The sequence below is a fragment of the Sapajus apella genome, unplaced genomic scaffold (genome assembly GCF_009761245.1).
Source record: "Sapajus apella isolate SASKATOON/1434 unplaced genomic scaffold, GSC_monkey_1.0 scaffold10, whole genome shotgun sequence".
Taxonomy (NCBI): Eukaryota; Metazoa; Chordata; class Mammalia; order Primates; family Cebidae; genus Sapajus; species Sapajus apella.
This window is the reverse complement of record NW_022436950.1, coordinates 23,121,161-23,146,677: the sequence shown is the minus strand read 5'-3', so window position 1 is coordinate 23,146,677 and position 25,517 is coordinate 23,121,161. Positions and strand designations below refer to the sequence as shown.

The 25,517-nt window shown below is 44.8% G+C and overlaps 1 long non-coding RNA gene and 1 pseudogene across 2 annotated transcripts; one reads left to right on the top strand and one right to left on the bottom strand.

Annotated features, from left to right (window-relative positions):
* The first annotated feature begins 358 nt into the window (after window positions 1-358).
* Window positions 359-1,632, top strand: LOC116551824 (annotated as a pseudogene). Its single transcript, XR_004269082.1, has one exon. The product of XR_004269082.1 is annotated as an ATPase ASNA1 pseudogene (transcript).
* A 4,080-nt stretch (window positions 1,633-5,712) lies between these two features.
* Window positions 5,713-7,928, bottom strand: LOC116551823. Its single transcript, XR_004269081.1, has 3 exons — window positions 7,854-7,928; window positions 6,687-6,736; window positions 5,713-6,458 (listed from the first exon to the last, which is right to left on the bottom strand). It is a non-coding gene; the product is annotated as an uncharacterized LOC116551823 (long non-coding RNA).
* Between the last annotated feature and the right edge of the window lie 17,589 nt (window positions 7,929-25,517).

Sequence of the window (25,517 nt, the reverse complement as noted above, 5' to 3'; positions counted from 1 at the left end):
TGACGAAGTCATTTTCAAAGTAGACGTAAGCCAAAAGCTAGACCTCTTGAGCCAAGCAGCCGAGTTAGGAATGCAGAGAAAAAGTTCTTGAAGGAATTTAAAAGTACTACAGTGAACACACGAACAGGAAAGCAAAACTGCCTCATTGCTGATATGGAGAAAATTTTAATGGTCTGAAGAGAAGGTCAAACCAGACACAACAGTCTTTTAAGCCAAAGACTAATCCAGAGAAAGGACCCGACTCTCTTCAATTGTGTGAAGGCTGAGAGAGGTGAGGAAGCTGCATAAGAAAAGTTGGAAGCTAGCAAAGGTTGGCTCATGACCCTGTCTTCATAACATAAAAATACAAGGTGGAGTTCCAAAATGGCGACAGGGGTGGCCGGGTGGCGGGTTGAGGCAGAGGAGTTCGAAGATGCGCCTGATGTGGAGCCACTGGAGCCTACACTTAGCAACATCATCGAGCAGCGCAGCCTGAAGTGGATCTTCGTCAGGGGCAAGGGTGGAGTGGGCAAGACCACCTGCAGCTGCAGCCTGGCAGTCCAGCTGTCCAAGGGACGTGAGAGTGTTCTGATCATCTCCACAGACCCAGCTCATAACATCTCAGATGCTTTTGACCAGAAGTTCTCAAAGGTGCCTACCAAGGTCAAAGACTATGACAACCTCTTTGCTATGGAGATTGACCCCAGGCTGGGCCTGGCAGAGCTGCCTGATGAGTTCTTTGAGGAAGACAACATGCTGAGCATGGGCAAGAAGATGATGCAGGAGGCCATGAGTGCATTTCCCGGCATCGATGAGGCCATGAGACATGCCAAGGTCATGAGGCTGGTGAAGGGCATGAATTTCTCCGTGGTGGTGTTTGACACGGCACCCACGGGCCACACACCGAGGCTGCTCAACTTCCCCACCATCGTGGAGCGGGGCCTGGGCCGGCTTATGCAGATCAAGAACCAGATCAGCCCATTCATCTCACAGATGTGCAACACGCTGGGCCTGGGGGACGTGAATGCAGACCAGCTGGCCTCCAAGCTGGAGGAGACGCTGCCTGTCATCCGCTCCGTTAGCGAACAGTTCAAGGACCCTGAGCAGACAACTTTCATCTGTGTATGCATTGCTGAGTTCCTGTCCCTATATGAGACAGAGAGGCTGATCCAGGAGCTGGCCAAGTGCAAGATCGACACACACAACATCATTGTCAACCAGCTCGTCTTTCCTGACCCTGAGAAGCCCTGCAAGATGTGTGAGGCCCGCCACAAGATCCAAGCCAAGTGTCTGGACCAGATGGAGGACCTGTATGATGACTTCCACATCGTGAAGCTGCCACTGTTACCCCATGAGGTGAGGGGGGCAGACAAGGTCAACACCTTCTCAGCCCTCCTCCTGGAGCCCTACAAGCCCCCCAGTGCCCACTAGCACTGCTGCCAGCCCCAACCGCTGCCATTTCACACTCACCCTCCACCCTCCCCACCCCCTCAGGGCAGAGTTTGCACAAAGTCCCCCCCTTAGTACAGGGGGAGCCACTTGGGCAGGAGGCAGGGAGGGGTCCATTCCCCCTGGTGGGGCTAGTGGGGGATTGTAGTTGCCCCCTACCCCCCCTACCTCTTGCTCTTAAATAAATGATCTAACTCCTCTAAAAAAAAAAAAAAAAAAATACAAGGTGAAGTAGCAAGTGCTGGTGGAGAAGCTGCAGCAAGTTAGCCAGAAGATTAGCTAAGACAATTAATGAAGGTAGTCACGCTAAAATCCACACATTTTCAGTGTAGACAGAATGGACGCCATCTAGGACTTTCACAGCTGGAGAAGTAAGAGAAGTAATTGCCCAGCTTTGAGGCTTTAAAGGGCAGGCTGACTGTCTTGTTAGGAGCTAATGCAGCTGATGACTTTGGGTTGAAACCAATACTCGTTGGCCATTCCAAAAATCCTGGGGCCTTTAAGAATTATGTTAAATCTACTCTGCCTGTGCACTATAAATGGAACGGCAAAGCCTGGATGACAAGGCATTGTTTAGAGCAAGGTTTACTAATTTTTTTTTTTTTTTTTGAGAAAGAGTCTTGCTCCGTCATCCAGGCTGGAGTGCAGTGGTATGACCTTGGCTCACTGCAATCTCTGCCTCCTGGGTTCAAGTGATTCTCCTGCCTCACCATCCCTAGTAGCTGGGACCACAGGCACTCGCCACCACACTTGGCTAATTTTTTTGTTTTGTTTTGTATTTTTAGTAGAGATGGGGTTTCGCCATGTTGGCCAGCCTAGTCTTGAACTCCTAACCTCTGGTAAACTGCCCACCTTAGCCTCCCAATGTGCTGGGATTACAGGCATGAGTCACCATGTCTGGCTGGTTTACTGAATATTTTAAGCCCACTGTTGAGAAATACTGCTAAGTTCCTTTCAAAAATATTACTGCTCATTAACAATGCACCTAGTTACCCAAGAGCGCTGATGGAGAGATACACCAGGAGATTAATGTTGTTTTCATGCCCTGTTAACCCAATATCCATTCCATAGCCCATAGATCAAGGAGTCATTTTAACTTTCCTGTCTTGTTGTTTAAGAAATACATTTTGTGAGGCTATAGCAACTATACATAGTGATTCTTCTAATGGATCTAGAAAAAGTACATTGAAAACCTTCTGGAAAAGATTGATCATTCTAGCTGTCATGAAGCACATTTGTGTTTCATGGCAGGAGGTCAAAATATCAATATTAAACATGAGTTTGGAAGAAGCTGATTTCAACCCTCACGGAGGTCCTTGAGGGGATGACTTCAGGGGAGGAAGTCACGGCAGATGTGGTGGAAATAGCAAGATAATCATAATTAGAAATTACAGCCTAAAGATATGACTGAATTGCTGTAATCTTATGATAAAACCTTAATGAATGAGGAGTTACTTCTTATGGATGAGCAAAGAAAGTAATTTCCTGAAATGGAATCTACTTCTGGTGAAGATGCTGTGAACACTGTTGAAATGACAACAAAGACTTAGAACAATCCATACACTTAGTTGATAAAGCAGCTGCAGGGCTTAAGAGGAGTGACTCCAATTTTGAAAGAAGTTATACTGTGGTTAACATGCTATCAAACAGCACCACATGCTACAGAGAAATCTTTCTTAATAGAGTCAATTGGGCCAGGCAAGGTGGCTCATGCCTGTATTCCCAGCATTTTGGGAGGCCAAGGCAGGCGGATCACTTGAGATTAGGAGTTTGAGGCCACCTTGGCCAACATGGTGAAACCCCTTCTCTACTAAAAATACAAAAATTACCTGGGTGTGGTGGCGGGCATCTGCAATCCCAGCCACTCTGGAGGCTGAGGCAGGAGAATCAACCTGGGAGGCGGAGGCACAGTGAGCAGAGATTATGCCACCGCACTTCAGCCTGGTGACAGAGCAAAACTCTGTCTCAAGAAACAAACAAACAAAAATGAGTCAATCAATAAAGCAAACTTCCTTGTTGTCTTATTTTAAGAAATAACCACATGCCAGGTGCAGTGACTCATGCCTGTAATCCTGGCACTTTGGGAGGCTAAGGATTGCTTGAGCCCAGGAGGTGAAGACAAGCCTGGGCAACATAGCAAGATCCTGTCTCTACAAATAATTTTTAAAAACCATCCAGGTGTGGTGGCACGTGTCTGGGGTCCCAGCTACTTGAGAGTCTGCAGTGAGCTGTGATCGTGCCACTGCACTCCAGCCCAGGTGACAGAGTAAGACCGTAAGACCCTATTTCAAGGAAAAAAAAAAAAAAAAACCCACTGCCACTCCAACCTTCAGGAACCACCAGCCTGACCGGCCATCTGCTATCAACACAGAGACAAGGCCCCCTACCAGCAATAAGATCATGACTCGCTGAAGGCTCAGATGATCACTTGCATCTTTAACAATAGTATTTTTTAATTAAGATGTGTATATTGTTTTTTAGACATAACGTTATTGCACACTTAATAGACTAAAAGATAAGGTAAACATAACTTCTACTGCACTGGGAAACCAAAAATGTGTGTGACTTGCTTTGTCACAATATTCATTTTGCTACAGTGGGCTAAAAGTGAACCCGCAACATCTCGGAGGGATGCTGGGATGCTGAACTTACTACGTGGGCCACTTCTCATAACTCTGTTCGTTCAGATGAGGTGGAGCACTGAGTCTGGATTCTGATTATTCCTGATCATGTCACCTTGGTCACGTTATTCCCTGTGTTTGCTTCCTCAACCACAAGCAAAATAGATCAAACCTCACAGAGCTGCAGAAAAATCAAATGAAAACATTAACGTAAAGCACTTTGCATGATGTCTGGCACATAGTAACTCTCAGCAACAGTGAGCTCCTTCCCAGATGATCTGACAGAGCCAGAAGCCACTCAGTTCAAAGCACTATTTATGGGACACAACCTCTGCCCCTCAGAATCTGTGAAAGCAAAAAAGGATTATACATAAGCAGAGACCTAATGATTCTTAATGTCCTGTTTGTCCAACTCCATCCACAACAGTGGGTCTCCCAACTCCTCAGCGAGTCATCATATTTTCTAATGTCCTCAGCAAATAGCACAACCTTGTTCCATCACAAGCTTCCCCATCTTAACATGCTGCCACACCTCTGATTGCCTTTCCTAATCTAAAGGTTCTACCTCCCTGTCCTGTCCTTCCCAGCAATTCCCCTTCTTATACACCCCTGCAGTTATGTATGCCAGAAAAACTAGCCCAATCAATGTTCTCTTGCAATTCATTTAGGTGAGAAATGAGAGAGTGAGTAGGCAGAGTGTGTATGCACATGCACGTGTGTGTGCATGTGTGTGTGTGTGTGTGTAATAGATACCAGATATGTCCCTCAGGGCAAGTCTCCTGACCTCTCGGAGCCTTAGTTTCCTGATCTAGAAAATGAGACCATTCACTTCCACACTGAAGTGTGGTTGTGAGGATGGAATGAAAACACACATAACAGGTAAGTTAGCACAATGCCTGGCATTGACACTACTGAAGAGAAACACATTCGTGGTAAATAACAAGGAGCTTGCTGCAACTTTCTTAGGAGAAGATTTGCAGTTCTATTGGGCAGGATAACTCCTTATTAGTTAAAATTAAATCTACATACCTCCTTGAGAATTTCCTCTCTGAGTGTTTTCATTGAGAGGTGGTCTTGGCTAGGGCTGGCAGGATTTGTGCAATTTACACATACTTGTGAAATTCAAGCACATTATCTCTTGCTGACAGACCATAATGACTGTAATAAACATGGAAACCTCTGTTCTAATAAACAAGTAATTACAGTTGACAATAAATGTGTAAACATGATTCTAATTAGCAAATCCTCTCATAGCTGTTTCCAGTTTGGGGACACGTGTACACATGCCCAGGAATATGGATAAGATGGGCACTCTATGTTCTCATCCACAGGTATATAAAGATGTGGGCAATAGGTACCACCTTCTTTGTCAAATCTTTTTTTTTCTTCCAATAAAAAGTATTATCTTTTTCACTCCAGAAAAAGAGGTCATTTTAGCAACTTGGTTTCCTATGTAATCCCTTTAAACTCAGGTTTTCTAGTAACCTTGGGGGACTGTGATTTATTACACAAAGTGCCTTTAGATCCATGAACACTGGCCTCATTACCTGGGTTCTTTCCAAACTTAGATACAAAGACTCGGCCTATAGATCCTTGGGACTTGAGAACAGTAGGTGATGGAGGGCTGAAAGGAGGACGTGGTGAAGATTAATAAACACTGTTAAACCAGCAAAAATTGCCTTTATTGAACCAAAAAAAAGAGATAAACCACACAGGGAGAAAATGACCCGAATGGAGGCTCTGTCCTGCTTTCCGGCAAAAGGGCTGTTGCTTGAAGCTTCTCTTCTAAAGCAGACAGAATTTCCACTTCCACTTCCCTAGAGATGGGCTGCAAGTTATTTTCAGTGAGAAGCAGCCACAATTAACCCCCTGGCCAAGAGCAAAAATCCCGGATGCCCTATGTGTAAACATTTTTCTAAAGATTCTTCTCTTTTTATTTCAATTTTTTAAACTGATATGGGGAGCAAAGGAAAGACAAGCATGATTGTTTGCTAATCCCTTTTCTAACCTTTTTCTCCCTTCAGTAATAGTCCTCATGAGTATGACTTTCTTTTCTTTGTCCCCTTTCACTCATCCTTCTAAGGCCACAGCTTCCAAGAAATTTCCATGGATTAAGAGACAGGGAGAAGCAGTATTTTCTAGTGGTTAAAGACACTGACTTTTGATTTAGAAAACCTTGGTTTTGATCTCAGCTCCTTCACTGTTTCAGTCAGGATAGGTTAGGTTATGCTGCGGTAATGAACAGCACCAAATTTTCAGTTTCTAAACACAATAAAAGCTTATTTTGCCTTTATACCAAGTCAGCGCAGGTCCAAGTGACTCCATATGGCAACTGCCTCCATGCAGTGGGTCAGCAATCCACCTATCTTTAATCTTTTGGCAACTCCATTTCAACACATGCTTCCATGACTGCTGGAGCAGAGGAATAAAGTGTTAAAGCCCCACATGGCAGATCTTGACATGTGTCAGCCTAGAAGTACCTTATCACTCAAAGTCACACCACATTGGAAAAACTCATCATAAGGCCCTACCTAACTGTCAAGAAAGATGGGAAATCAAGTTTTCCATGTATCTAGGAAGAGAAAGAGAATTGAAAATATTGGTGATCACTGGTATTAGCTACCATAGCCACTTAACCAGCTGTTTGATCCTGGGGAAGTTACTTCTCTGAGCCTCAGTTCCCTGATCTATAAAATGTGAGAAACAAGAGTATCTAACATGTAAGTTGTTGTGAAGATTAAATGAAGTAAAGTATCTTAAGTGCTTACCACAGTGTCTAGCACACAATGTGTTCAAGAAATGGGAGGCAACTTCCTCAAATGAAGCATAGTTAGCATACTTCTTACTTGCTTAGAAAATGGAGAGGAGAGGTTGGCAGAGATTGAAAAGAGAGAGAGAGAGAATAGACCTCAAATCCATCATTTTTAAACTACTAGGCTTCCTGAAAAGGCAGGGTCCTAAAAACAGGGATGAATAGAGGTTCTTTAGGCTCACAGAGCATTGGGTGTGATCAAAGCACGTGGTACCTGGGCACAGCAGTCTGGCATGAGAGGTTCTTGTGCCTTCCACCTGCCTGCTGGTCAGGATCTTTTTTTTTTTTTTTGAGACGGAGTTTCACTCTTGTTACCCAGGCTGGAGTGCAATGGTGCAATCTCGGCTCACCGCAACCTCCGCCTCCTGGGTTCAGGCAATTCTCCTGCCTCAACCTCCCAAGTAGCTGGGATTATAGGCACGCGCCACCATGCCCAGCTGATTTTTTGTATTTTTAGTAGAGACGGGGTTTCACCATGTTGACCAGGATGGTCTCGATCTCTTGACCTCGTGATCCACCCGCCTCGGCCTCCCAAAGTGCTGGGATTACAGGCGTGAGCCACCGTGCCTGGCTGGTCAGGATCTTTATAAGAACCAGACAACACACTCAGAGACTTTCTTTCTTTTTTTTTTTTTTAAACAGAGTCTCACTGTGTTGCCCAGACTAGAGTGCAGTGGAGATCTCGGCTCACTGCAACCTCTGCTTCCCAGATTCAAGTGATTCCCCTGCCTCAGCCTACCGAGTAGCTGGGATTATGGGCGTGAGCCACTGCCTGCTGGTAATTTTTGTATTTTTAGTAGAGATGGGGTTTCACCATGTAGGCCAGGCTGGTCACAAATTCCTGACCTAAAGTGATCTGCTCTCCTTGGCCTCCCAAAGTGCTGGGATTACAGGTGTGAGTCACCATGCCGAGCCACACCCTCGGAGACTTTCTAATGAAGGTACTATTTACAGATGTATAGGTAGAATGAAGAAAGACAATACTTACTCACCCAGGAAGGTTCCATCAGGAATGTAATGTCACCTTTAGACCTAAAGGAGCAAAGGGAGAAAGTGCTGTTATGGGGAACCACCCAACAGAAGCGCTAGTCAAAGTGGGATGTAGTGACTGCCAGAACTGTGACAAGTAAGGGAGGAAACAGGAGGAACACACAGCCCAATCTCTTGTTCCTCCTCCCTTTCATTCCCTGATAACACCACCCATTGGCCAGACCCAACTGAAAGCCCCAGGACAAGGAAGCTGGGTTTCTGGGCCATAGAGATGGCCTCCATGCCAGAGGAGTCATCTGGGGTTGGAGACAAACAGTATACCTGTGCTCCAGCTCCCTCTCTCTCTGCTCTCTTCTTATCTGCTGCTTCCTCCTCTCCTTCTTCCTTCTCTGTTCCTTCCACTTTCACTTTGTAGGCTGACTAAGCATCTCCTCAGGTGAAAACTGCTTCCTGGATGGTGATAATTAAAGTCAGTACTTCTACCTACCGTGCAGAATGAGCAATTCATGGAGCCAGCCCAGAGAGTTTCCTGGGCAGTCCCATTAGCCAGCTGCTGCTGCTGTTGCTGCTGCTATCCAAATCCAAGCACATGCACAATTCTTGCCCAGTTTCTCGGTAAGAGGAGTGGGGTAGTGGACATCTGGAGTTTTGTTCGTTTGTTTTTTGGTGCTCAGCATATATATCTTGATGACATTCTTGCTTCTCTGTAGGGTATCATTGGGAAGACTTTCCTTCCCAAGTCTCAGCTCACGTGTTTCAGGTGAAGTTTACTTGAGCCTGGCTCAGAGGTGGAACATGTGACCTAGGCTTAATCCAATCATTGCATCCCATTTTTGGGTACACGGAAATTGTTCCAGGGGTAGATATGTGATGCAGTCAGAACCAATAAAATGTGGTGAAATTTTGCTAGAAATGCTGTAACAAAGACTTTTTTTCGAGCAGACATTGCAGAAAGCATCATGGCGGGCTGACTTTCCACCAGCCATTCCACCCTAGGTGGTCGTCTAAGCCGGGGTTCTCAATATCACACTATTGACACTTTGGACAAGGGAATTTTTTGTTGTAGAAGGATTGTCTTGTGAACTCTGGGATGTTTAGCAGCATATCTGTCATCTACCCACTAGATTGCAGGAGCACCCCACCCTCCATAGTGACAACCCAAAATGACTCGAGATTTTGTCAAATGGCCCCAATGGGGCAACAGCTCCCCTGATTGAGAACCACTAGTCTAAGCTAACCATGAACATTTTATCCTACTTATCAGTGGTTGGGTGAGGAATGGGCGTGGGATCTAATTCTGTCCCATAGGATATAAGAAGCCTTCTAGGAGATTCTGGGAAACATTTTCTTTTTCTGACAAAAGAGCAGAAGGAAGAGTTAATTTCACTTCTTTTTCTGCACATTGAAGTGTCTGAATATGACACTTAAAAATTTAACAGCCATTGTGTTACACGAAGGAAGCCATCCTGAGAGAAGAATTGACACTGAAAATGAAGGGCGGGGAAAAACTTGGCATCTCAGCGACGTTGTTAAGGCACTTAATCAACCATTCTGGATCTCACCATATCTTTGTATTTCTTGTGTGCAGAGAAAAATGTCTTCATCGTCTAAGCTAATTTAGGTCAGATTTTCTGTTGTTTGCAGCTCAAATTATCCTAACTGATATAGACTTCAATAAGGACACGTGTAGCCCTGGGAGTTACTGGAAGTTCTCTTCTAATCGCAAAGAAAGTCCCTGTCTAAGACCTTAGGATGCAGAGTTGAGGAGAGGAGAGGGAAGAAGTGAATCTTAATGACAAATGGTTTAGATTTATGAGACAAAACATTTTCTTTGCTTGGATTTGGTTCATTAGGGTTGGGGTTTCTGTTGCTTGCAACAAAGTTATTTTTACTGATACAGATGGAGTAGGAATAGAGTTCCCAGTATCTGAAAGTCACCCCAGTGCAGACAACACATATTAAGTATTTTCAAATTAATCTGAACCCAGCAAATAAATCTAATCTCTATCAGCAAATAAAGTAGAATGAAGCACTACCAAGTCTCCTCCCACCCTGTACCTTTCCCAAATATAACAAAATACTTCTGCTTAAAATATTAATAAAATTAAGGAAAGTATGAGCTCAAGTCTGGACACTTGTCACAATTTCAAATGCCATTGAATCATTGGAAGTATTGCCTGGATGCTTCCTACAGATATTTGGTCATGAGAATCATATTAAATCCATAAAAAGGAAGAGTTAAAAGGAAATAGATACCTCCTATCCAGACTTCTCATTTTACAGATGAGGAAATGGAGACCCAGAGAGGGAAGTAATCACCAAGGTCATGCAGTTACTGAGTGGCAGAGCCAGGACCGGAAGCCACAACGCCTCACTATTCCACCCAGGCCCATTTTCCCTCACCTCCTCCCTGATATTGGGTCCCATTTGCTGAAATGGTCCATGCAGAGATTGAGGATTTGGCATGAAGTGCTACAAGAACTTGGCCTGAAGTTCACTATTTCTGCACCCCAATCTCAGTCCATGGCACCTGTGAGAGCACATGCTTTCAAATCTTCCTTGTCTGGGCTCAGTGGCTCACACCTGTAATCCCATCACTTTGGAAGGCAGAGGCGGACAGATCACTTGAGGCCAGGAGTTTGAGACCAGCCTCGGCAACATGGCGAAGCCCCATTCTAGTAAAAATACAAAAATTACACTTGGTGTGGTGGTGCATACCTGTGGTCCCAGCGACACAGGAGGCTGGGACACGAGAACTGCTTGAGCCCGGGAGGTGGAGGCTGCAGTGAGCCGGGAGCTGAGATTGTGCCCTTGCACTCCAGCCTGGGCGACAGAACGAGACTCTAACTCAAAATAAATTAATTAATTAAAATAAAATAAAGTAAAATCTTCTTCTTGGAGCAGCTGTGTCAGCAGCCCTGGGAGGCCCGGGGATGGGTGGAACCACCACCCTTCTCTGGGACAGATGGCCAGTCTAGCAAGGTTGGTCCGGCAGTCTGCTGTCTTTCAAGCTGGGTGGAGCCAGCTGGATGCTGGGGTCAGCAGGGAGGAGAAGGATGGAACATCCAGGGATGGCAGGGTGGGAGAATGGGCCCTACCAGTGTCAGGAGGCATAGACTCTTGTGACACCAAAAATTCCATCCAAATTTAAAGCTGACAACACAGGTGGAGTAGGCGGGCCTCTGTGATTTGATGGTTCTCAGAGGCTCTGCCTGCCTAAAAATATCTCTACCCACCTGCCTGGGACACCCTCCCTTCTTATCAAGCCTGAAATTCCTACCATTAGAGCTGCTAAGGTTTTAGATGACAAAGAACAGGGTATGTTTCCCAGCAGGTCACCATTAAAGCCGGCTTCCTGGGAGTGGAAGGGAGGCCCTTGGGTCTGCTCCTTTTAGCACAAAGAGCTAATACAGCCGGAAGCTCAGAGAAGGCAGGACTGGCCTACTTTACAATTTTGCCTCCTATTGAGATGCCAGTCACTTAATTCATTCATGCTCATATGACCAGGGCCCTGAAGAAATTAGGCAGCAGGCTGTAAAGAAAATAAGGCAATAGGCTCACAAGTAAAGCATCGTATTCTGCAACTCCTTTGCAGTTCCATTTAAGTTTTGCAATTTCTCCTCATGGGAATCTGGGTTCAAGATGGAGAACTTGTTTATGTGCTTGGGGCAGCCAGGCATTAGGGTGCACCCCAAACCCTGCAGGATCCCCCCAGTGATTGTTGTTCTCCCTAAGTTCTTCCCCACTTCTCATCACCACTCCCTCCCTGGCCAATCCCACGAAAAAAATTAAAAATCCAAGTGTGGGCTGGTGCACTGGCTCACTCCTTTAATCTCAGCACTTTGGGAGGCCAGGTGGGTGGATCACTTGAGCCCAGAAGTTCCAGACAGGCGTGGACAACATGGTGAAGCCCTGTCTCTACAAAAAAATACAAAAATTAGCAGGGCATGGTGAAGCATGCTTGTAGTCCCAGCTACTCAGGAGGCTGAGGTGGGAGGATGTCTTGGGCCCAGGAGGTGGAGGCTGCAGTGAGCTGAGATCATACTGCTGCACTCCAGCCTGGGCAACAGAGTAAGACCCCTTCTCAAATAAAAAATAAACAATCTAAGTGTGTCAGATCATGGCGTGCTATTGAGAAGTAGAGGGATGAAAGGGTGGGAGGCAGGGTGAGCAGCAGGTGAGAGTCACAGCCCTGTTGATTAGTTTTGCCCATTTCATTCTGACAGGCGTGAGCCTCGGCTCTGCTGTCACAGGCTGGGGCAAGGGAGAGGGACTGACAGGACAGGTCAAAGGAGACCACGGTGGACAGAAAGAGCCTGGTGGGGGCAGAATGATGAATGATCTTGGGCTTGGGAAGCTGATGATGGCCAGAGGAGGGAGGGATAGTGTTGATCCATGCTAGGGGTCGTGCTGTGAATTTATAAGCTCTGATGTGGAGAGGAAGCTGTCTGACTATTTAAGAAGATACTTGGTGTAGGCCTTATTCGTTGGAATTAGGGTGGGTACCTTGATTTAGGTCACATCATGCATCAATAAGGTGCACATGAATAAGACTAGCCAAGTGAAGAAATTGATTAATGTCAGGCCATTCTGTGGTTGTCTTATCTGGGCCAGACACACCCTGGTGGAGGGATGGGGAGGGCTTGTCCTTGAAGCTAATGGATACTTTCATTGTCCATCATCCTGCCAAGGATTTGATTTGATGCTGGCTATAAGGATATAAAGAGAAGAGACTTAGAAGAAAAGTATTCATTTTCCCAGAGCAGGGTATCTATCTGGTGTCCCAAGAAAGGAGTGGGATATTCCCAGTGAGTACATTTTGGGTCAAGGTTGCCCTTTGCCAAATGTAGGCAGGCTAGGAGCCAAGCAAGGAAGCAGATCTTTGGGAAGAACCTGATACGAGGCAAGAGTTTTGGTAATTTTCAGTTTTTATATTTCCTTCCACTAATCTCAGACTTAGAGAAAATTCTCTTTAAGATTTACAACCTGGTCTCAGTGATGCTGTAGGAGCTGAGGGAAGAGTCTGGTACCCACTTGGGGCCAAACAGCAGAGCAGTGGGCAGTTCCCCTCCCTTGAGAGCTGAGAAGTAGAATGAGTGGTAGTAGCAGGGCAGTGATATCCAGTCGAAACATGATGAAGATCCCTCCTTCATTGGAAGGAGGCGGAGGCTCAGGGATAAAACAACAGGAATCACCTCCTGGACTTGTTCCAGGACGTGTGCAAGGCAGCACTCTGGGAAACTCTCAGAAATGGTGTGGGGGTCTCAGAGGACTGGGGCCTCAGCTCAGCCAGTGTGATTTGAGAGACTTTAGCTTAGACATCAAACATGTCCTGCAAGACCCAGCATTGTGTTGAGCTCTGGGGGTACAGGGATGAGTTCAGCATGACCTTCCTACTTATGTGACTTCACCCTGTCCTTCCAGGTGCTTGGAACCAGAGGACCCTCTATAGGAAAAGGCACTCTGAGTCCAGGCTCAATAGAACCACCCGTTTTCCTGTGCATTGTCCATATTGCCAGGCCAATGGCTCCGGTTTTTAAGATCTCAAAGAGAGGCTTGAGAGTGTCTGGCTCAAGTCTCCGTTTTGGCAAATGTTGAGACATTTATAGAATACGATCTGTTGGGGAAAAGGGAATCCAGACCTGTCCCTTTTGCAAGTTGGTATCACCCTCACTCAGAGGCAGAGAAAACGAGGTGAGTCCTGCAGCCAACGTAAGTCAGGGAGCATTTGTGTTTCAGTGTGACCATCACGGGGTCTATGCTGATGCCCTAACCCCCAATTCTAGCGAATGTGACTCCATTTGGAAACAAGGTCTTTGTGGATGATTAAGGTAAGGAGAAGTCATTAGGGTACATCCTAATCCAATATGACTTGTGTCCTTATAAAAAGGGGAAATTTCAAAACAAAGAGATAGACACTAGGGAATGTCATGTGAAGATGAAGGCGGAGCTCACGTGATACAGTGGAAGCCAAGGAAGGCAATTGCCAGCAAACTACCAGAAGCTTGACAAGAGGCTTGGAGCAGATGCTCCCTCACATCCCCTACAAGGAACCAGCCCACCAACCCCTTGACCTCAGATTTCTGGGCTCCAGAACCATGAGACAGCAGATTTCCATTGCTTGAGCTGCCTGGTTTGTAGTACTTCATTATGGCAGCTCCAGCAAACAAATACAAATTTATAACCTCGTCCACCTGACGAGGATGCCTGGCCCAAGCTGGCGTACTCAGGGTCTTCTTGGAACTTGGAATTGGGACAAAGAGAGACTGAGCCAGGGAGACTGAAAAGCATGGCAGTTTCAGGACAGCCATGAAAACCACACGTGAATTAATGAGTGAGCAGACTGGAGCAGGTGAGGGGAGGAAGCAGAGACACCATGGGAGGGAAGTCCTAAGGCCCCATAAGCCAGAGGGAGCAGCATGTTGGTTGGAGTTTTGGTTCCCTTAACCCCCAGAGGTGCCTTGTGCCTTGTCCATATCCCTAGAGTCCTCTGCAGGCTTTAATTTGTCTGGGTTAGCTACAGTGGATTTCCATTCCTTGCAAATCTAAGGGCCTGAATGGGAGCAGTCAAGAAGAGAATCTAGAAAAAGGTTAGTATTGGATATTTCCAGATGGTGGTTCTTATTTCGTTCCTAAGGGTTATCATAGTTTCTGATTTTCCTACAAGGAACCCCTATAATGTGCTTAATATTTTGAGCTAACTAGATTAATTCATTTATTCATTCACTTAGCAAGTAATCGTTGGAGCTTCCTGCATGCAAAGCATTGTTTTGGACCCTAAGGACGCCATGTACAAAATGCACAAAAATCCTTGCCCTCCTGGAGCTGATGATAAAGAAGACGGACAAGCAAAATAGATGGGATGTGAAGTGGTGATAAGTGTAATGGAGAAAATAAAACAGGAGAGGAGGGTGGAATTGCCAGGGAAGGAGAAGGGTTTCCATTTTAAATATGGTGACCAGGGAAGGCGTTAATGAGAAGGTGAGATTTAAACCAAGTGTTGAAGGAGGCGGGGGGGAACAAGTCACTTACGTACCTGGGAGAAGGGTGGTTCGGCAGAGAGGCCCACAGACACAAAGCGTTTGAGGCAGATGTGTGCCAGGCAAGTTCCGGGAAAAGCAGGTGACTAGGGCATCTGAAGCAGAATGAGATGGATGGAGAGGACCAGAAGATAGGGTCAAAGATGTAGCTTGTGTGTGGGGTGGGGGGGTGGACAAAAGAAACTGAAAAGAAAAGAAAAAAATAAAGATGTAGCTAGGAAAGGCTGGGTGTGGTGGCTCATGCCCGTAATCCCAGCACTTTGGGAAGCCAAGGTGGGTGAATTACCTGAGGTCAGGAGTTCAAGACCAGCCGAGCCAACATGGCAAAACCCCATCTCTACTACAAAAATTAGCCAGGCATGGTGCATGTACCTGTAGTCCCAGCTGCTCGGGTGGCTGAGGCAGGAGAATCGCTTGAACCCGGGAGGCAGAGGTTGCAGTGAACCGAGATCATGTCACTGCATTCCAGCCTGGGCGACAGAATGAGATATAGTCTAAAAAAAAAAGTGCAGCTGGGGAAAGAAAGTGGGAAAGCCACCTAAGGTCTTGTGAGGAGTTTATTGGATTTTTGGACTAAGTGTCTGCTGGAATATAACAAATCTTAAAACACAGTGGCTTAAAACAACAGCAAACATTGATTACCTCACAGTTTCAGTGGCTCAGGGACACTCATGAGATTGTTATTAACATGGTGGCCACGTGCTGCATTCATCTGCAGGCTCTTGACCAGGGACGGAGGACCCTCTTCCAAGGCGGCTCACATGATCACAAGACTGGCAAGTGGGTGGTACTGGCTGCTGGCAAGAGGCTCCGCGTGGCTGTCTCCATGGGGTCCTCATGACATGGGGAACACATTCCCTCCCTAGTGAGTGATCCAAGAGACAAAGTGGAAGCCTCCATATATTTTATGACCCACACATAGTATTTCACAGTATTTTTTTGCTCACACAGGTCCGCCTTATTCCATGTGGGAGGGGACTAAACCAGAACGTGAATACCAAGCAGCAAACTCACTGGGGCCCTTGTGGAAACTGGCTATCACGCTATTCTATTTAAATTTGAATTTCCAATGTCTGCAAAGACACGTGATTTGCCAAGTTCAACTGCCTCCTCCTTTGTAGTGTTTATCTAAAAAACAAACAAATTCAGGAACATAATAATTCTCCAATTTTTACTTGCAAAGGACCTAGTCTTAAATAATCCGTCTTTAATCTGTAAATCATCTCCTGAAATATTATTTGCCTCCAGAATGAAAGAATCTTGCTAAAATTCTTTCTAATAAACAAGCAGCACCAACTCTAGTTGTCTTGGGCACAAATAAAGGGAATTTGGGGGAAGGATTCTGTAGTGTCTCACAGAAACCTTGGAAGGACAGGATTTGTGAACCTCAACAAGAGGCCAGGCGCGGTGGCTCATGCCTGTAATCCCACACTTTGGGAGGCCAAGGTGGGTGGATCATCTGAGGTCGGGAGTTCAAGACCAGCCTGACCAACATGGTGAAACCCCATCCCTACTAAAAATACAAAATTAGCTGGGCGTGGTGGCACATACTTTTAGTCCCAGCTACTTGGGAGGCTGAGGCAGGAGGATCGCTTGAACCCAGGAGGCGGATGTAGTGGTGAGCTGAGATGGCGCCACTGCACTCCAGCCTGGGCAACAAGAGTGAAACTCTGTCTCTAAAACAAAAACAAAACAAAACAGAAAAACAAGGACAGGAAATGGTGGCTTTGGGACCTCAGTTCCTACAGGACAAGGCTCTTCTCCAGGAGTTGCCACCAAAGTGACTCAGCTCCCAAGCCCCAGGCCCCCATCTCCCATTTCAGAATGGCCAGATTCCTGCGCAAGAGCATCCGATGGGCTTCAATTGGGTCAGGCATGCTCCAGCCTCACACAGACCCATCGCCTACAGACAGGAGAGTAAGTGACACAAACTCCACTATGAAGCTTCCCTTGATTATTGTATTAAGGAAGTTCTCAGAGATGAGTGAGTCGTTGGGAGCTGAGTAACCACCCCAATAAATATTTTCTATAAAATGCATAGATAGATTGTACTCAGATGGTCGCTATTGAAATTTTACGGTGAGACTGATTTTTTGGTATGAGGGTATGCATATTTGAATGTGTTTTTATGTAAAACCATTTCATCATTGCTATGGTTTAAATGTGTCCTCCAAAGTTGGTGTGTTGGAAACTTACTTCCCAAGGCAAAAATGTTGGGAGGCAGAGCCTAATAAGAGGTGATTAGGTCATGAGGCTCTGCCCTCAAGAATGGACTAAAATCATTATTGCAACCGGTGCCCTGGCTCACACCTGTAATCCCAGCACTTTGGGAGGCCAAGGCGGGTAGATCACCTGAGGTCAGGAGTTTGAGAACAGCCTGGCCAACATGGCAAAACCTCATCTTTACTAAAAATACAAAATTAGCTGGGTGTGGTGGCACATGCCTGTGATTCCAGCTACTTGGAAGGCTGAGGCAGGAGAATCACTTGAATCTGGGAGGCGGGGGTTGCAGTGCGCTGATATCGTGCCATTGCACTCCAGCCTGGGCAACAAGAACAAAACTCCGTCTCAAAAAAAAAAATCACTATTGCAGGAGTGGTTAGTGGTCTTCAGAGTGGGACAGTTATAAAAGCAAGTCTAGCCCCCTCTCACTCTCTTGTGATGCCCTCTGCCAGGTTATAACACAGCAAGAAGGCCCTTGCCAGATAGATGTATCTCCTCCATCTTGGACTTCCAAGCCTCCAGATCCCTGAGCCAGATAAACTTCTATGGTTTACAAATTACCCAGTCTGTGGTAGTCTGTTACAGCAATACAAATGGACTAAGACAATCAATTATCATATCTAACAAGACAAAAAGTTCTTTTTTTTTTTTTTTTGAGACAGAGTTTCGCTCTTGTGACCCGGGCTGGAGTGTAATGGCGCGATCTCGGCTCACCGCAACCTCCGCCTCCTGGGTTCAGGCAATTCTCCTGCCTCAGCCTCCTGAGTAGCTGGGATTACAGGCACGCGCCACCATGCCCAGCTAATGTTTTTTGTATTTTTAGTAGAGACGGGGTTTCACCTTGTTGACCAGGATGGTCTCGATCTCTTGACCTCGTGATCCACCTGCCTCGGCCTCCCAAAGTGCTGGGATTACAGGCTTGAGCCACCGCGCCCGGCGACAAAAATTTCTTTCATATCATCAGGTATCCATTCAAATTCAAAATTTCTTGATTGTGTCAAAGTAAGGCTTTTTTTGTAACATTAGTTTGATTCACATTTTAATTTTTAGTCTAGCACAGGATCACCCCCTAGGGAGCATTTTGAAAAAATACGGAGTGTTTTTTGGTTGCCCCAGTGTATGGGTAAGGGGTTCACTCCTGGCAAGCAGAGGCTGGGACCGCAGGCAGCTTAACCTTTTATCATCTGTGAGACAATCTCGCCATCTTGCACATGCTTACCCTGTGCTCCACACAATTTTCAAATGTCCTACTAGAGACTGTAGAGTTGAAAAACTTGTTTATAACTATCTGAGCTTTAAAAAGTAACTTAGTTTTATATATAAACAGAAAGACTTTTAAAAATGATTTTTAATATGCACTAAGTGTACACTAAGAATGAAACTACTCTGCAAATTAAGAGAATATGACAGTTTGTGTTGTTAATTTCTTTACCAGAGTTCTCACTCTTTTGGAAAATCACATCATTGACTGCCATGCCGCTCACGGTAATTGAGTCTCCAATATGCCTGTGTTACTTTTCATTCATAGCTGTCATAACTGTGGTGATTTTGCTTTTAGGAAATAGTGTCTGACTGTCTTATTATGTAACCCAGCATAGTCCTCCATGAGCTGTTGGCTACTGAAATACGCCCCTCTGTGTGATTCCTTAACCTCCTCCTATTCTGGTGTTGCTCAGTCCTTCTCATCATGCCCAAACCAGATACTGTGCTCTCCCGCTGCCTTTCTCTTAGAATAATGTCCCAGCATCCAGGTTTGGTTCGGGATTGGGGGAAGGGGTGGGCATGAATTTCCTGAGCTCCCCTGACATTTGCAGGGAGGCAGCAAGGGAATACCTCTGTGGGTCACAACAGAGGGAGAACCAGCTGGGCTTATAGGATAGAAACATTTAGTAGGCTCCCTCCAGCCATCACTGCCTCTCCTACTGCTGACGCCACCGTCTATAACAAAGCTTCCAATTTGTAGGCTTCAGATTCAGCTTCTGTTTCCTAAATGCCTCCACTATACCAGCCATTGTGCCAGGCATCCAGAAGCCCTGAGGTAGACCTCATCATCCCCATTTTACAGGAGAGGAAAACCAAGACTTGGCTTCTGCAGTATAGAAAAGTCCTCCTAGAACCCTCACCCTGCTTCCAGGAAGGGCTGAACCGTCCTTTCCAGGTCCAGGCAGAAAAGAGTCTCCTCTTTTTTCATTCTCTTTGTCACTTTATATGCCTGTGCCGGCTTGGTTGAGGAAGAAGCGGGGACCAGAAGGAAGTCTGGCCAGATGGCAGGGTAATAAATGACTCTGATTTAATAATTTGTTGCTCTCCTCTTAATTAAAAGGCTTTTCCCTAAATGACTTGCTGATCACACACACAGCACACGCTGGTTGGGCGAGGACTGGGGGCCCAGGGAAATCTAGACTGAGAGGAGAAGGCATTGGAATAAAGAGGCAGCAGATGGCAGGAGAAACCCACCCTCCAGGCGCCAGGGTGGGCCCAGCTTCAGGAGCTCCCTCCTCCTCAGGTCTGAAACAATTCAATCCAATGGCAAGCGCTTTGGGGGACTGGGTCTTCTTTGGGGGCCTCAGCTCGTCTGGAAGCTGACTTTGCCAGAGGGCTTTTAAATTTCTGGGATGAAGATAGAAATAGCTTTATTTTATCTAACATATGGCTTTGCATTCAGTTTCCTCAAAGCCCCATGTGGCTTTGGGGGGTGATCAGATGGCCTTTGGACCATTTTGCATATGAAATGTCACTTATACACTTGATCTACTGGGGTGGTGGTCAAAGAGGGGTCGGGGAACCCATTGTTCCAAGCTTTGTCCTGTCAATAATGCAGTTGCACTCAAATGACACTAATGGATGCACTATTTCTTCTCTACAACTGCAATTTGTAAGTTCCTGGGATTAGAATATGCTTTCCAGCAATTACCACACAAAGGCATATTTTCAAAGCCTTACATGTAATTAGAACATGTTATTGATAAAATGCTAGCTAAAGATTTAGACTTTGAGTCTGTCCATGAGGGATCGGTTTTGTTAATATTGATACTGTTTCCCCCTTTAATGCAGTTAGAAGTTAGATAGAGATGCCAAATTCAACCAAAGTGCACATCTTATCCCTCACCAAGTGACTTCTGGCTCTCTTTTACTTGTTCAGACTTGTAGAAAGGACCCCAGAGATCATGTCACATAGGAAAACATCCTGCCAATCTATAACTCTGTGTTAGAGAATAAACTCTTTTATGCGTTATTTTGGTTAATTAACCAGATTTGTTTCAGCATTTGTGCTTCCGTCAGATTGGATCATCTGTGCGATAACCACCTATTATTGTTATATTTCTACTTAGCCTTGAAAGGCCAGTTCAGACACCACTTCATCCATGCAACCTTCCTGATTCTGTATTCCCTGTGTCCCCATCATCAAGCTCCTCACTAAACCCCCAAGGCAATTTATCTGTGATTGATTGATTAATTTCTTTTTAGAGACAGGTCTCACTATGTTGCCCAGACTAGAGCACAGTATCTATTCACAGGCATAATCATAGCACACTAAGGCCTTGAACTCCTAGGCTCAGGAGACCCTCCTGCCTCAGCCTCCTAAGCAGCTGGGGCTACAGGCACATATCTCTGCATCGAGTTTGTCCACAATTATTTTTGTATTATATTTTTGACTCACACATGTTCTCTTTTCACCTAGTCTTTAAGTTCCTTGAGACAAACTTTCTTTTTTTTTTTTGAGACGGAGTTTTGCTCTTGTTACCCAGGCTGGAGTGCAATGGCATGATCTCGGCTCACCGCAACCTCCGCCTCCTGGGTTTAAGCAATTCTCCTGCCTCAGCCTCCCGAGTAGTTGGGACTACAGCCGTGTGCCACCATGCCCAGCTAATTTTTTTTGTATTTTTAGTAGAGACGGGGTTTCACCATGTTGACCAGTATGGTCTCGATCTCTTGACCTCGTGATTCACCCGCCTCGGCCTCCCAAAGTGCTGGGATTATAGGCGTGAACCACCGCACCCGGCCCGAGACAAACTTTCTTTTTAGTGTTTGTGTTTCATCTTTTTAGTGTGTAGCTTCTACAATATAAAAAGGGTGTGGAAAAATTCTCCTAGAACCCTCACCCTGCTTCCAGGAAGGACTGGACTGTCCTTTCCAAGTCCAGGCAGGAAAGAGTCTCCTCTTTTCCCATTCTCTTTGTCACTTTATATGCCTGTGCAGGCTTGTTTTTTGTTTTGTTTGGTTTTTTGCAGAGGCTTCTTACTTTGTTTCATCAGTCTGCTAGTATGTTATCAACACCACAATGGTTTTATTACTGTAGCTTTGTAGTATATTTTAAACATCAACAATAGATTAATGACTTACATTTATTGATCACTTAATGTCAATGTATTCCAGGCAATGAGCTAAGGGCTTTACATTATCTCAGGTAGTCCTAACAGGAAGTCTATGGGATAGGTACAATTATTTCCATATAATAGATGGGAAAAACAAAATTTAAAGAGATTAATTTACTTCAAGACAAATGCAAAAAGTGCACAACAGTGTATCTAGCACTGTCTTTTTTTTTTTTTTTTTTTTTTTTTTTTTTTTTTGCATTTGTCTTAAAGTAAATTAAGACACCAGAACACCTCTCCTGCTACAAGGGATCACAACTCCTCACCAGCAAGGGAACAAGGTTGGATGGAGAACGAGTGTGATGAAACAACAGAATCAGACTTCAGAAGGTGGGTAGTAAGAAACTTCTGTGAACTAAAAGAACATGTTCTAACCCAATGCAAAGAAACCAAGAACCTTTAAAAAAGATTTGACGAAATGCTAATGAGAATAGACAAAATAGAAAGGAATATAAGTGAATTGATGGAGCTGAGAAACGCAACACGAGAACTTCGTGAAGCATGCACAAGTATCAACAGCCGAATGGACCAAGCAGAAGAAAGGATATCAGAGGTCGAAGATCAACTTAATGAAATAAAATGGGAAGGCAAGAATAGAGAAAAAAGGGTAAAAAGGGATGAACAAAGTCTCCAAGAAATGTGGGACTATGTGAAAAGACCTAATCTACGTTTGATAGGCGTACCTGAATGCGACGAAGAGAATGAATCCAAGCTGGAAAATACTCTTCAGGATATTATCCAGGAAAACTTCCCCAACCTAGCAAGGCAGGCAAATAGTCAAGTCCAGGAAATACAGAGAAGTAAATTGAGACAAGGGACGGGAAGACAAACAAATTTTTTTACTTATATTTTATATAAGTAAAACAAAGCCTACAAATAAGTAAAATATAAGTAAAAAGGGAAGGGAAGATAAACAAATGTTTTTACTTATATAAAATATATACAGAAAAATATGCAAGAAATTAATTATGTAATTGAAATACAATAATTATATACATGATTATTATAAGTCAATTAAAAATAAACAATTTTTAAAAAAAGAAATGGAAATGGATGACATTGGCACCCTGCTGGGAAGGGACTGGGATGTGGGAGTTAAGGATGGAGGAAGAGCAGAATCAAGTTTTGGATGCACTGAAGCTCATACAATTTGCAGGGAGCACTTTAAAAAAAATACAAAATTATAAATACAAAATTAGATACAGAGCCTTAGAAGGGATATATGCAAATGAGGGTTTCTGATGCTATATCTTATATAGCATTACATTTTAAATCTGCCCTCAGCAGGAAAGAGACATTCCACGGTATATACTTTTGTAGGTATTAAATATATGGAGTTTAAACCATGTAAATGTATTGCCTATTAAAAAGACATAGTTTTTAAAAAATTAATATTTTGGCCGGGTGCGGTGGCTCAAGCCTGTAATCCCAGCACTGTGGGAGGCCGAGGCGGGTGGATCACGAGGTCAAGAGATCGAGACCATCCTGGTCAACATGGTGAAACCCCGTCTCTACTAAAAATACAAAACATTAGCTGGGCATGGTGGCGCATGCCTGTAATCCCAGAGACTCAGGAGGCTGAGACAGGAGAATTGCCTGAACCCGGTGGAGGTTGCGGTGAGCCGAGATCATGCCATTGCACTCCAGCCTGGGTAACAAGAGCGAAACTCTGTCTCAAAAAAAAAAAAAAAAAATTAATATTTTTTGTTTTGCTGGGAACAGTGGCTCACGCCTGTAATCCCAGCACTTTAGGAGGCTAAGGCAGGCCGATTACTTGAGGTTAGCAGTTCAAAACCAGCCTGGCCAATATGGTGAAACTCCATCTCTACTAAAAACACAAAAATTAGCTAGGTGTGGTGGTACATGCCTGTTAGCCCAGCTATTCAGGAAGCTGAGGCAGGAGAATTGCTTGAACCCAGGGGGCAGATATTTCAGTGAGCAGAGATCATGCCATTGCACTCCAGCCCGGGTGACAAAGTGAGACTCCATCTCAATAATAATAGTAAAAATAATAGTAATAATTTAAAAAGCCAATTCTCTAACTTACTGCATAAAGCAGGACTTTAAAATTTTTCAAAAACCAAATAACTGAAGTTTTCATTTTTCCAGAAGCAGAGGTGTCTGTGGCTGTGGCCAGCTGGAGGGGGTGCTGAGGAGGAATCCCAGAGTTGCCTGTTTTATGCAGGTGGGGTAGAGGGACGTGGGTATTGACCTTCATAATTCAGAGTAGAGATTTGTGTCAGAAGTCTAAAAGATATATACTGTTGGAACGTGGAAAAATAAAAAAAATTAAAAACAAAAGGCATGTACTGCACATATGTACACGTAGGGATAAGAAACAGAGACCCTGCTTTTTCAGAAACGTACAAGAGAAAATTAAAGTAAAAACTCAAATAATATTGCATTGATTGTTAAAAGGGAGCTGATTTCCTGGAAACCAGTGCTGAGGACCAAGGATGTGAGCAGACGGGATGCTAATGCTCTTTCCCAAATGGCTCTGATGGCCCGTGGTTTTCTATTATTGCATCTAGGAGTAGCAGGTCCTTTACTGTAAAGTATTTAGAAAGCATTCAGGCTCTTAACCACTCAATTAGGGTAATTTATCCTTGCAATGAATGGGACCGTTCCTTCTCCCGGATTTAGTCTGGGCTGTGCCTCCATCGAATGCAGATGTATATAGTTCTGTTAGGGCAGAAAGCCAGCCTTGTATCCTCACCACCCTGTGGTCTGAAGCTGCGGCTTGTAGCCTGGCTCTGTGCAAAGGACTCATGGCAAGTCCTCCAAGTCAACAGGAACACAAAATAGCCAGCAGCCCCTCCATTTAATCTTTCTTCCATGGACAGAACAAATTTGAACTTACAGAGAATTCCAAGTGAACACTAAAAAGAATAATCTGACAGTAAGAAATGTGAAATGCTGGAGAATGGGGAAGGAAGGAATTGCCTTTTGCCCAGATCCCTAGGAATCCCACACTTTGGGTGGTTATTTTGATGCCATCTTAGTTACTATAGAGGCAGGATGCAGGCCTCAAAGCCTACTTTTCTCCTACTCAGGAAATTCCTTAAGAACTGATTGGCCTTCTGTTTGTGTGTGTTATTTTATTTCAGTCAGAGGTAGATTCCTCTTTCTTTTCCTATTGAAAGACAGCTCGGCTATAACAGAGGAAGGTAATTGGTGGCCATATAAGAAAATATTAAATCAGCATGAAGAAAGACTAGAGGAGGGAAATACGAAATGTTTCACTTGCACCCTTTGAAAACTAAAAAACAGGAGCAATTTAACACATACGGCAAACTGGGCGAAATAACCTTTAGCTCCATGCTATGGGGAGCTGGATGTGGGGTTAGAGGAGCACAGAAAAAAAAAAAGAGAGAGAAAGATAAAAAGTAAATAGATGTAACTTATTATAATAAAATGAAAAAGAATGACACAAAGCATACACATGTAGAATTAAGGAGTAGGGTGGGTGTGCTGACTCACGCCTATAATCCCTGCACTTTGAGAGGGCAAGGCAGGTGGATCACTTGAGGCCAGCAGTTCTAGAGCAGCCTGGCCAACGTGGTGAAACCCCATCTCTACTAAAAATACAAAAATTAGCCAGGCGTGGTGGCAAGTGCCTGCGATCCCAGCTACTCAGTAGGCTGAGGCAGTAGAATCGTTTGAACCCGGGAGACGGAGGTTGCAGTGATGTACCACTGCATTCCAGTCTGGGCAACAGAGCGAGACTCCCTCTCAAAAAAAAAAAAAAAAAAAAAAAGAATTGAGTACAGAGTGAGGGCAGGTGAGACAGAGGGACAGAGGGACACAGGCAGCCTCTCTATTCGCCCCCTTGTGGTCCTCAGGGACATTGCAGTCAACCAATGACAATCCAACCTTAACATTTCACATCTGCAGACAAAAATGCGCTGTGAACACTTGGGCAATTTCCAGTGGGGTGGGTACAATTACATTAAGAGTAGACTATCAATCAAAGGCTGATTGTGCTCCCCTTGCTGGAGCTACAGGGAGGCCTGCTGGATGAGTAGAA